Here is a 13414-nt window from a genome sequence, read left to right on the forward strand (position 1 = left end):
ATTACTGCCTTATTCATAAACATTTATCAAAGGTTTATAGAACAAATTTTGTATGAAAATTTGATTTATAAACCTTTGATAAAAGTTTATGAATAAGACCTTAAATATTAAAGCTTTTGATAATATAAACAAACAACAACCGTCATAACAGCCGAAGTAACAAGAACAATATCATGCTTTTATGATTTTACATTTTGTGTAATACGTTTTAATAGCAAAAACAACATTAAAGGTGTTACAATTTAATGTATTTTTGTTTTATCTGATGTTAACAACGGCGGCCTATTAAACATTTTATACATTTTAATGTTTAACATATCATTAACTCTCTTCTTCTTTTTTTTCTGTTTTTCACTCTCTTCCTCTAGTAAGCTGTACGTGTAAATGGTTTTTCCCATTATAAGTGGGGAAGTGTGTGTATATGTATGAATAAACAAATATCCGTTAAAAATACAATTAAACATCCTTTTATGTAAAAGTGTTGTCTGTGTCGTTGTCAATGTTTGTGTTTAATAAATTTTATGCTTCTATAAGCTCCTCGCTCCTCAAAATGATGTCCACAGTTGGATTTTTACAACAACTTAATTAAGTGTAATTAAGTGATTTATATTGAATTGAATATTAATAAAGTCAGAAATGTGTTGTGTTGTGTCGATGCCAAAGTATCTTAATTCTACAAAATAAAAAACACTAATTAAATATTAAAGGCAAAAATTAAATAAATACTCGTTATAAGTTTGGTCGTACTAAATTTGTTCATATCAAGCGACATATTAAAATCCATTAATCAATTATAATATTCATAAATAATTACTCTACTATAATTACAAAAAATAGTAATAAATATAAATTTTGCTGCAATTATTAAAATTTTGAAAACAAAACCAGAAAACAGTGGAGAAAAAGAACAATAATAATAACATTAAGAAGGATAACTTGAAAACTTGAAATTATTTAACAAACTAAATTGTACAAAGGTAAGTATTGATATTGTTTAATTTGTTATTATTTTCCTTCTTTGTTTTAAAAAATAAAAGCTTAATTGGAATTGTCATATTTATTAAGGAGTTTTTGAAATGTATTTTAAACGATTTACATAATTGTTATTTGGTAATTGTTTGGTTACGCTAGAATTTAATGAAATCGATTTAGGAAAGAAGTAATGAATGATTCAGAACTATTTCGATTGTATAAAATAGCAATTATTGAAATACATTTAACTACTTGACAAACAAATAGTATTTAATATAATTACATATAAACAATCGATATTAGTACATAAAAGATTAAAATGTTTTTTTTTTTTTTGTGAAGTTTTTTCTAAAAAAACAGAACACAACAAATGTTCAAATTATTAAAACTGTTTTTTTTTTTTCTTGCTTGTTTTATAATAGTAGAACAGTTTATAGGAAAAGTCTAACGATCACGTGAACTTAAAATTTTTGTCTGGAATACTGTCAGAGAAGGTATTAAAGGACTTAGTCTTGATAACAATAAAAATCTGATAATTGTTATAAGACATTTCATGGTCATTGTCAAAAATTTTAAGACATTGTCACTTCATTTTATATTCTGAGATGCGCCATCTTTTGACATCTGATTAGGTCATCATTGTCTGATACTAAACATCAGTAATGAAAAGTAAACAAAGTGTTTAGGACCAATAACACATTCTGACAACCGTGTAAACTGTTAATTTTTTACCGGTCCATATTGTCATATAATAGTCTTACAATGTATTGTCAGATTTTTTGACAAATGTCTTGCAACCGACAAAAATGGTGGCAATTTTTCACTCTCCAGTTGTTGTCAGCACATTGCTATGTACGATAATATTGCTACCGTTTTAACAGAGTTTATGTGTGTTAATTTCTCGTATTAACATTGTAGGCGTATGAGTAACATAATTCAAGTGTAATAAGTATACGCAACTCTAAAATATTTTTATGAATAAAATTCGATTTTGTGGTTATGATTACATTAATTCATTGACGGATGTAACACCCAGAAATATTCATCTGAGACCCAACAAAGTATATATACTCTTGATCCTTATGAAATTCTGAGTCGATATGTCCGTCTATCCGTCCGTCTGTCTGTCATTTTCTCTTTTTTGGAAGTTCTTTTTGCTGGGTAAGAGCATTTACATAAGGCTGAGGTTAATCATCGTTTTTCACTATTTCTTGTTCATTTTTTGGTACTAGGATTAACAATGGAGAAAGTTGTACAAATTGGATCACATGTTTTTACAAACAAAATTATATAAACATTTAATTTTTTAAATTTTTTTTAACTTCTTAAAACAAAGGTGCTATGCAGAAATTGAAAAATATATAGAAAACCAAATAACACACCTTAAATATTACTGCCTTATTCATAAACATTTATCAAAGGTTTATAGAACAAATTTTGTATGAAAATTTGATTTATAAACCTTTGATAAAAGTTTATGAATAAGACCTTAAATATTAAAGCTTTTGATAATATAAACAAACAACAACCGTCATAACAGCCGAAGTAACAAGAACAATATCATGCTTTTATGATTTTACATTTTGTGTAATACGTTTTAATAGCAAAAACAACATTAAAGGTGTTACAATTTAATGTATTTTTGTTTTATCTGATGTTAACAACGGCGGCCTATTAAACATTTTATACATTTTAATGTTTAACATATCATTAACTCTCTTCTTCTTTTTTTTCTGTTTTTCACTCTCTTCCTCTAGTAAGCTGTACGTGTAAATGGTTTTTCCCATTATAAGTGGGGAAGTGTGTGTATATGTATGAATAAACAAATATCCGTTAAAAATACAATTAAACATCCTTTTATGTAAAAGTGTTGTCTGTGTCGTTGTCAATGTTTGTGTTTAATAAATTTTATGCTTCTATAAGCTCCTCGCTCCTCAAAATGATGTCCACAGTTGGATTTTTACAACAACTTAATTAAGTGTAATTAAGTGATTTATATTGAATTGAATATTAATAAAGTCAGAAATGTGTTGTGTTGTGTCGATGCCAAAGTATCTTAATTCTACAAAATAAAAAACACTAATTAAATATTAAAGGCAAAAATTAAATAAATACTCGTTATAAGTTTGGTCGTACTAAATTTGTTCATATCAAGCGACATATTAAAATCCATTAATCAATTATAATATTCATAAATAATTACTCTACTATAATTACAAAAAATAGTAATAAATATAAATTTTGCTGCAATTATTAAAATTTTGAAAACAAAACCAGAAAACAGTGGAGAAAAAGAACAATAATAATAACATTAAGAAGGATAACTTGAAAACTTGAAATTATTTAACAAACTAAATTGTACAAAGGTAAGTATTGATATTGTTTAATTTGTTATTATTTTCCTTCTTTGTTTTAAAAAATAAAAGCTTAATTGGAATTGTCATATTTATTAAGGAGTTTTTGAAATGTATTTTAAACGATTTACATAATTGTTATTTGGTAATTGTTTGGTTACGCTAGAATTTAATGAAATCGATTTAGGAAAGAAGTAATGAATGATTCAGAACTATTTCGATTGTATAAAATAGCAATTATTGAAATACATTTAACTACTTGACAAACAAATAGTATTTAATATAATTACATATAAACAATCGATATTAGTACATAAAAGATTAAAATGTTTTTTTTTTTTTTTGTGAAGTTTTTTCTAAAAAAACAGAACACAACAAATGTTCAAATTATTAAAACTGTTTTTTTTTTTCTTGCTTGTTTTATAATAGTAGAACAGTTTATAGGAAAAGTCTAACGATCACGTGAACTTAAAATTTTTGTCTGGAATACTGTCAGAGAAGGTATTAAAGGACTTAGTCTTGATAACAATAAAAATCTGATAATTGTTATAAGACATTTCATGGTCATTGTCAAAAATTTTAAGACATTGTCACTTCATTTTATATTCTGAGATGCGCCATCTTTTGACATCTGATTAGGTCATCATTGTCTGATACTAAACATCAGTAATGAAAAGTAAACAAAGTGTTTAGGACCAATAACACATTCTGACAACCGTGTAAACTGTTAATTTTTTACCGGTCCATATTGTCATATAATAGTCTTACAATGTATTGTCAGATTTTTTGACAAATGTCTTGCAACCGACAAAAATGGTGGCAATTTTTCACTCTCCAGTTGTTGTCAGCACATTGCTATGTACGATAATATTGCTACCGTTTTAACAGAGTTTATGTGTGTTAATTTCTCGTATTAACATTGTAGGCGTATGAGTAACATAATTCAAGTGTAATAAGTATACGCAACTCTAAAATATTTTTATGAATAAAATTCGATTTTGTGGTTATGATTACATTAATTCATTGACGGATGTAACACCCAGAAATATTCATCTGAGACCCAACAAAGTATATATACTCTTGATCCTTATGAAATTCTGAGTCGATATGTCCGTCTATCCGTCCGTCTGTCTGTCATTTTCTCTTTTTTGGAAGTTCTTTTTGCTGGGTAAGAGCATTTACATAAGGCTGAGGTTAATCATCGTTTTTCACTATTTCTTGTTCATTTTTTGGTACTAGGATTAACAATGGAGAAAGTTGTACAAATTGGATCACATGTTTTTACAAACAAAATTATATAAACAGTTTTGTAATACATTATTTCCATTTTCACACAGATACACAACCTTTATCATAGTTTAACATTTATTAAATTTAGTACATTATGTAACAGTCTGTTAAGTGTTAATTCCGTTTTGCATGGTATATTTTAAGGCGCAATGCAAATGAAGGATATATTATGGTGAATTCAAATCCATCATTAAAATTTGATGATTTATATAACTTGCTTATGGTGGAGGGTATTTAAGATTCGGCACGACCGAATATAGCACTCTAACTTTTTTTTAAGTAATTTTCTATTATATTATTCGATCTTTGAATTTATAATTCTAATAATCTAATTGGAAACAATAAAATTTAATTTGTGAAAACTTAAGTTCGTTATATTGAATAAACATGCGTATGCATGTTTGTTTAAAACGTATAGATGCAGAGATAAAATATGTTTGCTAAAATACAAAATTTTAATTAAAATTCTAACACGAATGAAATTTACCAAAAAAAAAAAAAAAAACAAATTCAACTAGATAGATGCCAATGTCAGACATGTTTATGAAATATACGAGATTGGAAACTTTACTGTTTAGTCCACATTTATAATGTAAACCATTTAACACAATAAAAGTAATTCTGGAAGTAAAATACTCAATTTGTTTTTGAAATAATGTAAAAGGAAATATTTAAAGATTAATTTGCACACATGACATTTGCATGTATACATCAGTATACAATAAAGATCCTCTTTACACATACATACATACATACATACATACATACATATATGTATGTATATGTACATACATATGAAAAATTTTCATAATTTAATCCAGCTTTAGGTCAAAATCAATAAAACAAAATTTGAATTATCTATATTTACAATATATAAAACTCAAATAAGTATGTTTAAAAAATTCAAATTAAGAAAAAAATACTTTATTGGTTTCAACCATAAGCTGGATTATCATAATAATAAAAAACATTTTTATATGTTGAATAATATTTGTGTTTTGAAGATGTTAGTTTAAACGTTTAAAGTCATATGGTTTCAATGGATAAAAAAGCTTATAAATAAACATATTGCGGACAATGTATATATACATACATATGTATGTATGTATATACATATGTATGTATAAAAACTGACTATGTATGTATATTATACCGATTCACTTTGTATGAAGAGCGGAAGTGATTTTGTTATCCTATGCAAAATATTTCTTGTTTGCTTTATGATGTTTTCCAGCATTATTTTCGGTCTACTGATGACCATCCCTGAGCTGGAATCTTTTAAAGACAATCCATACAGCATAATTCGAAAGCTCCGCATTCAACGATGTAGTAAACATGAAAAATCCTGTAATTATTTCTTATAAAATACAACTACAAATAAAACTTAAACAAATAAGAATGTTTAGTCGTTTATGGCCGACCAGTGAGTATGTTAAAAATGTGGATTATCTTTCCAATAATAAAGCATTTTTCCTTAATTCCGAAATATTTTAACAATTTGTTACCAAAATAAGTTCGGCTTTGCTGAATCTTAAATACCCTCCACTTTAAACTGGTTTCATAAATTATCAAATTTTATTGAATAATTCAAATTTACCTTAAAATTTTACACTTACTTTCATTACGCCTTACAAAAACAAAACAAAACTACCACTTAAAAGACCTGCTACAGAGCGTACTAAGTTCTGTATTTAAAATAATTTCTATGTGTGATGGCAATATGATCAGTTATAAAACTTATATAATTTTGTACGGGAGGTACAATAGATGATTTTCAACGTTTTTGATCCTATTAGAAAAATAAATAAACAAAATTTGGTTTTAAATTTTTATTGTTGGACCTAATTTCGACACATAATTTGATGTAAAAAAAATTATATTATTTATGAAAAAAAAAAGATAAACCGAGCAGGAATCGAACCGGCACACAGTGGTATAGGAAAAAAAGAGGGAAATAATTCGGTAACTTCTAAACGGTTAATCCGATTTTGATGAAATTTGGTATGCACAAAGAGGAGGTGTTGTCGAGTTTAGGTTTTGAATTTGGACCTAATAGGCCAACCAGGGGCCCGGCGGGGGGTCCTCAAATTAGGACACCTCGGCTATGTTAAATTTTTAAAACGATCCTATTTCTTCAAGGGAAAACTCAACATCTTTTAGAAAATTTACCTAGCACTATTATTTTCATCCATATATGTGCTAGGTAAATTTTCTAAAAGATGTTGAGTTTTCCCTAATTAATTTGTCACTTAAAAAATATTAGGTAGGCATGTTATATATCAATGGAAAGGTAATTTTGTCTATTTTTCAAAACTGTATATAATTTTTGAAAATTAAAAAATTCGCGGAATACTTTTTAAAAAAAAATAAAAAATGTTTTTTATTCAGTTTTTGCGAAGATACAAATTTTTCAAATTGCAATAAAAATTTTATTTATGAATATTTTTTGATGAAATTTTACAGTTAGGAAGATTTTTTTACTCAAAATCCAAAATTAAATAAAAATTTCGAATTTTCTTATTAGAAATTCCGGAATTCCCAAAAAAGTTTTAAAAAATTAAAATATCCATACCAGGGGCGGGGTTATCGAAACCCGTTACAAAATGATTAAGAACATATTGTGTCATATAAAACAGGTCACTATAATTTGATATCGACTATGCGATTTGAGAATTTTTGCTCAAAATTGAATTTTCCATAAAAAATAGGGTTTTTTTGGATGGACCCGGTCCCCTCGGTATCAAAAATTTTTAGGTTTTGTTTCATTTATCGTATTTTATGTAAAGTCAGCTTTCCAAAAAGTATAAATTCTATATACATCTTCTTAGAAACTTTTTAGATAACTTAAAAAGAAAAAGATACTTTTTTCCCAAAAAAATTACAAAAAATCGCTTTTTTTAATTTTTTAAATTAAAATGCCTATAACTTTGGACTCAGTCATGATTTTTACATCTTTCACTGCTTGATATATAAACTTGTTGTTAAGCGAATAAAAAAAAAATGGCGAAAATCGGGAATATTTGGACCCGCTATTATCAAAAAACTAAAGTAAGGACGGTAAAAATTTTAAAATTTTAATTTTCAAATGCGAATATCTCCTAAACTATAAGAGATAATTTACTGCTACATTTTTTATAGTGCTCGATGAGCAGATTCTATATACGAATTTTTTTTAAATCGGAACTCAAATGAAGAAATAGGATCGTTTTAAAAATTTAACATAGCCGAGGTGTCCTGATTTGAGGACCCCCCGCCGGGCCCCTGGTTGGCCTATAAGGTCCAAATTCAAAACCTAAACTCGACAACACCTCCTCTTTGTGCATACCAAATTTCATCAAAATCGGATTAACCGTTTAGAAGTTACCGAATTATTTCCCTCTTTTTTTTCCTATACCACTGTGCGGCAGCGCTCAGTTTGTTAACTTTCTGTTCCATTCACTACACCACTTCATTATTTCGTCCTACGTTAACTAATATTTTCAATATAAAAATCCTGATGTTGCTGAATAGCATAAAATATTAAACAGTTACAGTTTCTCAATGTGAACATTTATTTGATCGTGGGTTAGCAACAATTTTTTACACAAGCAGGAAAGAAAATTTCTATGTGAACATCATTAGTTGCAAGCAGTTACAAAGGTAGTTAATAGTGTAGTGGGAATGGCGTAAAACTAGCAACTTGGAGATTTTAAGTTCGAATCCTGTTCGTTTTGGACAGTTTTTATTTAATTTTTTGCGAAAAATAAAAAATTTTTTAATCCCTATGGGTGGTACAAGAAATTGTGGACTGATTTCGAAACTATATGTGACAAAATTCAACAATAAATATTTATGCCAAATTATGGATATCATTATTTGGTAATTAGTAATATGCGTTTAAGGGATTCTCGAAAGGGGACCTTGTATGGGAGCTATGACCAATTATGGACCGATCGTGAAAAAATTCTGTATGGATATCTTTATATCGTAATGAGTAATATGCGTTTAAGTGATTCTCCAAAGGGGACCTTATATGGTAACTACTACCAATTACGGAGCGATCGTAAACAAATTGTACACTATCATTTCTGTATATAAAAGCAATGTTTGTGCTAAATTTTATATGGATATCTTTATTTGGTAATAAGAAATATGTGTTTAAGTGATTTTGAGAAGGAGACTTTGTATGGGATCTATGACCAATTGTTGACCGATCGTGAAAAAAATTTATAATAAGTTTTCTGTAGATAAAAGCAATATTTGTGCCAAAGTTTGTATGGATGTCGTTATTTGATTTTCGGAAGGGAACCTTATATGGGAACTCTGACCAATTATTAAATTGTTTCTTAATTTGAATTCTATTTGTAAAGATATAATTTCGAGAGTATGTACATTTGTATGGGAATTATATGGAATTGTGAACTAATTTTATTCGATTTTTAACAATGTTCAATACTGAACTGCTTAGGATAACAATAAATATTTTGGGTAAATTTCATAAAGTTCCGTTGCTTCGTTTTAACGTGAGCGTGTTTTATACAGACAGACAGACAGACAGACGGACGGACATATCTAAATTGTCTCAGAATTTCATAAGGACCAAGAATATATATACTTTGTTGGGTCTCATGTGAATATATCACGGTGTTACAAACAGAATGACAAACTTGTATATACCCTCTATCACCATTATACATTATACGTATTTATCACAGTTAACAGCTAAAATCGGTTTGTGAATGAAATTAGGAGTCTTTTTATAGAAAAATTATAAGAAAAATTCAGACAAAAAATAATTTAAATACAAAATTTTAAAAAATTAATAAAAAAATAAGCTATTAAAAATAAAAAAAGCATTTTAATAAAATGATTTTCTTAAATACACTATTGTTGTTTTTTTTTTATTTAACTAATAAACTATGACCAAGTAAGCCAAAAGGTATGGCAGGTATGTAGTTGGGCAGTTTTAAATTTAATCTAAAAGGTTTTTTTATTTTTTTTAATATTTTTTAATCTGATATTGACAGGAACTTTATTTACATTTTCCATTCTTCTCTTTGCGTTGACAACATAACTAATTAGTCAAGTAATTATACATACATATAGGTGCCCAACAACTGTTGATTTTGTTTGGATGGCTCTTTTTTGTTCATTAGTGTCTAAAACTAACTGGTGTTAAAAAGCAAGTAACACCAGTTAGTTTTAGACACTTATAAACGAAATAAGACCAATTCAAATCGATATTTTCTGGGCCCCTCTAATTTACATACAGATATTTGTATATGGCGATAGTTCGAATATAATAGTTTTATTCATATGCATGTAAACATAAATTCTGCAGTACGGGGTGCCTATTCCAAACTAGTCATATGTATTATCTTTCGTTTACATTTACAGAAGGAGTAAGTTGTTTTAACATATTTTAAGAGGATGTCAATTACTAAGGCACAGTATATAAACAAGTTTAAAGTGACTTCTCTCTAGATTACTTATTTAAAATAACGATTATTTTTCTCGATCCGAAATTATATAGCCTTACGTTCATACGTATCTACTAATTCAAAAATATTTAAATTTTCATTTACCAAGTCATATTTAGGTCAAATACTGTCAAAAAGGAACACATTGACTCAACTCAAAACTGCTGGGGAGATATAAATCTAAGTATGTATGTATATACATATGTAAGCATGTAGGTTTGTATGTATTTGTGATGTAGTTTTCTCATTTATCATAATTTATTTTTTAAGGTCAATACCGTCAATAGCATACCTTGAAATTAAGATTAAAAATATTGATGTGTCTGGTTCGTTGTTTTATGTGGTTTTTGGTTTTAAGTATAAATCATTGATATTAAGTATTCTTTGTAATAAGTTGAAACATTACAAAAAAAACTTTCAACAGAAATTGAGTTATATATAGTATATTTAACTTTTTTTGTTTTATCCAATTTTTTACGAATAGGGTACTAGGATTTTGACATGTGTCATCCATTAAGAAATGTATTTATTAATGTTGACTTTTGTTTATTTTATTGTAGAAAACACAAAACTCAAAACTTGATAACAAAAGTATATAATTACGATGTCTTTTCACAACTTCTACATAAATAAATAATTTATCAAATAAAATAGTAACTAAAAATAAATGAAAGCTCAAAATTAAGAATTAATGACATAAAGAGTTTCACAACAAACAAACTGCGAGTTAAAAAGAAGAAGATTATGAACAGAGTTTACAATCACAATTTTTTTTGTTGAAATAACCTAATATAGTATCATTTCTTTATATTTTCTGAATGCTTAAGGTCACTCAAAATATACCGAGGGACTATATTCAATAGTCTCTATCTCTCATTTTCATGAAAATAAAATTTTGATGGCAAAATATTCCGCAAACAGCCCCTAATCCATGGTATAAATTAAAAAAAAAAATAAATATTTACGCCAATTTTATATCATCAATCAATTTCTCTATCTTAAAAAAACATTTCTGAATTCAAAATTGCTTTAAATTCGATTATTTTGAATAACTTTCTGTTGCATAACAAGAAATCTTACCAATTTGGACATATTGAACACAAGTCCGTCAAAATATTAAAAATTGGCTTAATGGCTGTCGCCCATTATAATACTAATGAGTTTAATTTTATTGCCGTGTTTAAGCATGAACAATTTAACAGATTTCACGAACTAGTGAAGTAAACAGTTTTTTGCTCTCCTGGAAATTTGTATGTGTTAAGATAGAAACTTTTGAATATAATGCCTCGACATATAAACAACATAAGTGTCGTCGTCTTTTTATACCCTCCACCACCATCAGTGGTGATAGAGGGTATATAATATACAAAGTATATATATTTTTGATCCTTATGAAATTCTGAGTCGATTTAGCTATGTCCATCTGTCCGTCCGTCCGTCCCTCTGTCTGTCTGTCTGTCTGTGTAAAACACGCTCACGTTAAAACAAAGCAATGGAAATTCACGAAATTTAACCAAAACATTCATTCATAATCTAATGAATTGTGGAAGATATATGGCTTTATATGCAAGGATCAACTATGTGGAAAATCGGACCATCACCAGACCAGTCTGTTAAGTGTTAGTTCCGTTTTACATGGTATTAAACTATACGTAATGAAAGTGAAGATTATGGTGAATTTAAATCCATTGTTAAAATTTGAAAATTTATATAACCTGTTTATGGTGGAGCGTATTTAAGATTCGGCACAGCCGAATATAGCACTCTAACTTGTTTAATAATTCGGTTTCTAGTTTCTGTGTTGATGATCGGGTTGGGTGGAACCACAAAATTGGAAATCATTATGATATCTTCAATAGTTCCCATAGTACCGAGGTCTATTGTGCTTTTAACAGCTATCCGCACATTTAAACATTTATTAGTAATATATTTACTTTATTTATTGAATAAATATTAAAATCCTTTTAAAACACTGATACGTTTTCTCAGTATATTTCGAACTTTATCTTAATACAAAATTTGAATACCTCCAAAATTTTAAAATTCGTTACAGTTCAGTCTTTATCAATGTTAAAAAGCCTTTTTTCACGTATCACATTATTTATTTTATTCCCGACAACATTTTAACATTTTAGGGTATAATTGGGTTTATAAAACTTTGACTTGCATGTTTAAACCCTCGATAATAGAATTCAAGTTCAGATAAATTAGATTGCGTGATTGTGGTTATGTGTTTCAAACTACAAGTTTTGTATACCATAGTTAATCTTGTGTACATAATTTATTGCTTCAAATTGCTGGAAATACAATAAAAGCAGTAAAAGTAAATTTGTTTGGGTTTAATCGTAAAAGAAAATAGCTGTTGAATAAATTCAAGAATCAAACAGGAATTTTGGCAACAGAATAACAAATTAATTATTTTTATATCTTCATAGAAAAAATTGGGTATATACATATGTATATTGATTTTGTCAATACGTTTGTAACACATTGTAGGAACGTAGGAAAAAACAAATCTATCCAAATAAGACCGCTTTCAGAAAATGACTTTAACGTACATAACTGGTTTGAAAATACCAAAAAATCTAAAAAATGCTGTGGTATTCTATTCCTTACCCAAGCCCCTATTGTAGAACCTTATACGAAAATTTCTCTGATCCGACTTATACATAATTTGATGGTAAGATTCGATAAAGCCGAATATAACAAACTTACTTCTTTTGCTTAATATAAAAAATTATACCTATTGAAAAAATCATTTGTTATTCCGTTGCTAAAATTCCTGCTTGATTCTTGAAATTGATTATTTTCCAATACTCTTATAAACGGTTGTATGCATGAGTACATGCTTAAATGTAATTAATTAAGCATTCGAAAAAGTGCCCTCACTAGTTTCTTAATTACTTATGTATGTGTAACTAAAATTTTATAAGAAATTAATATTATGTACTTTTGTTCATAGATAACAAATTAAGTTATATATATACATACATACCTCACCATAGATACAAGGGAATTAAGTATATGCATATTAGGAGGACTTTATTTACATATGGTCAATTAAATACGATTGTATGTGACTTTCGCACGCCTTCAGAGTGGTATAGATTTTGTAAAATTATGAGTACTTGGAAAACAATTTTGTCATTCTGTTCCATTAAAAGAATACTATATTTGCAAAAGGAATGATCCCATTCGGAACCTTGGCGATATCATACGTGACAAAAAACGGAAGTGTTTTAAAGTACATGTAAATATTTACGAAAATCTGCGAATTCTGTATGTGTATCTTTTTTGTTTTAATTTCTTACACTATGGGGCACATTTTTCATTAATAAT

At 27.6% G+C, this 13414-nt stretch overlaps 1 protein-coding gene across 2 annotated transcripts in view; it reads left to right on the forward strand.

Moving 5' to 3' along the window:
* The first annotated feature begins 927 nt into the window (after nt 1-927).
* LOC119599549 (tyramine/octopamine receptor) overlaps nt 928-13414 on the forward strand; it is a 229589-nt gene continuing 217102 nt past the window's right edge. Inside the window, exon 1 of one of the 2 annotated variants that reach the window (XM_037949345.1) lies at nt 928-977. The gene's annotated coding sequence lies outside the window, so the exon portion shown is untranslated. Of the gene's footprint in view, nt 978-2761; nt 3339-13414 lie in introns of those variants that run through there. The other variant, XM_037949344.1, reaches the window with a different exon arrangement.

Source organism: Lucilia sericata, unplaced genomic scaffold, assembly GCF_015586225.1.
Source record: "Lucilia sericata isolate MDLA Ls3-8-SP2 unplaced genomic scaffold, ASM1558622v1 Contig000081F_arrow, whole genome shotgun sequence".
Classification (NCBI taxonomy): Eukaryota; Metazoa; Arthropoda; class Insecta; order Diptera; family Calliphoridae; genus Lucilia; species Lucilia sericata.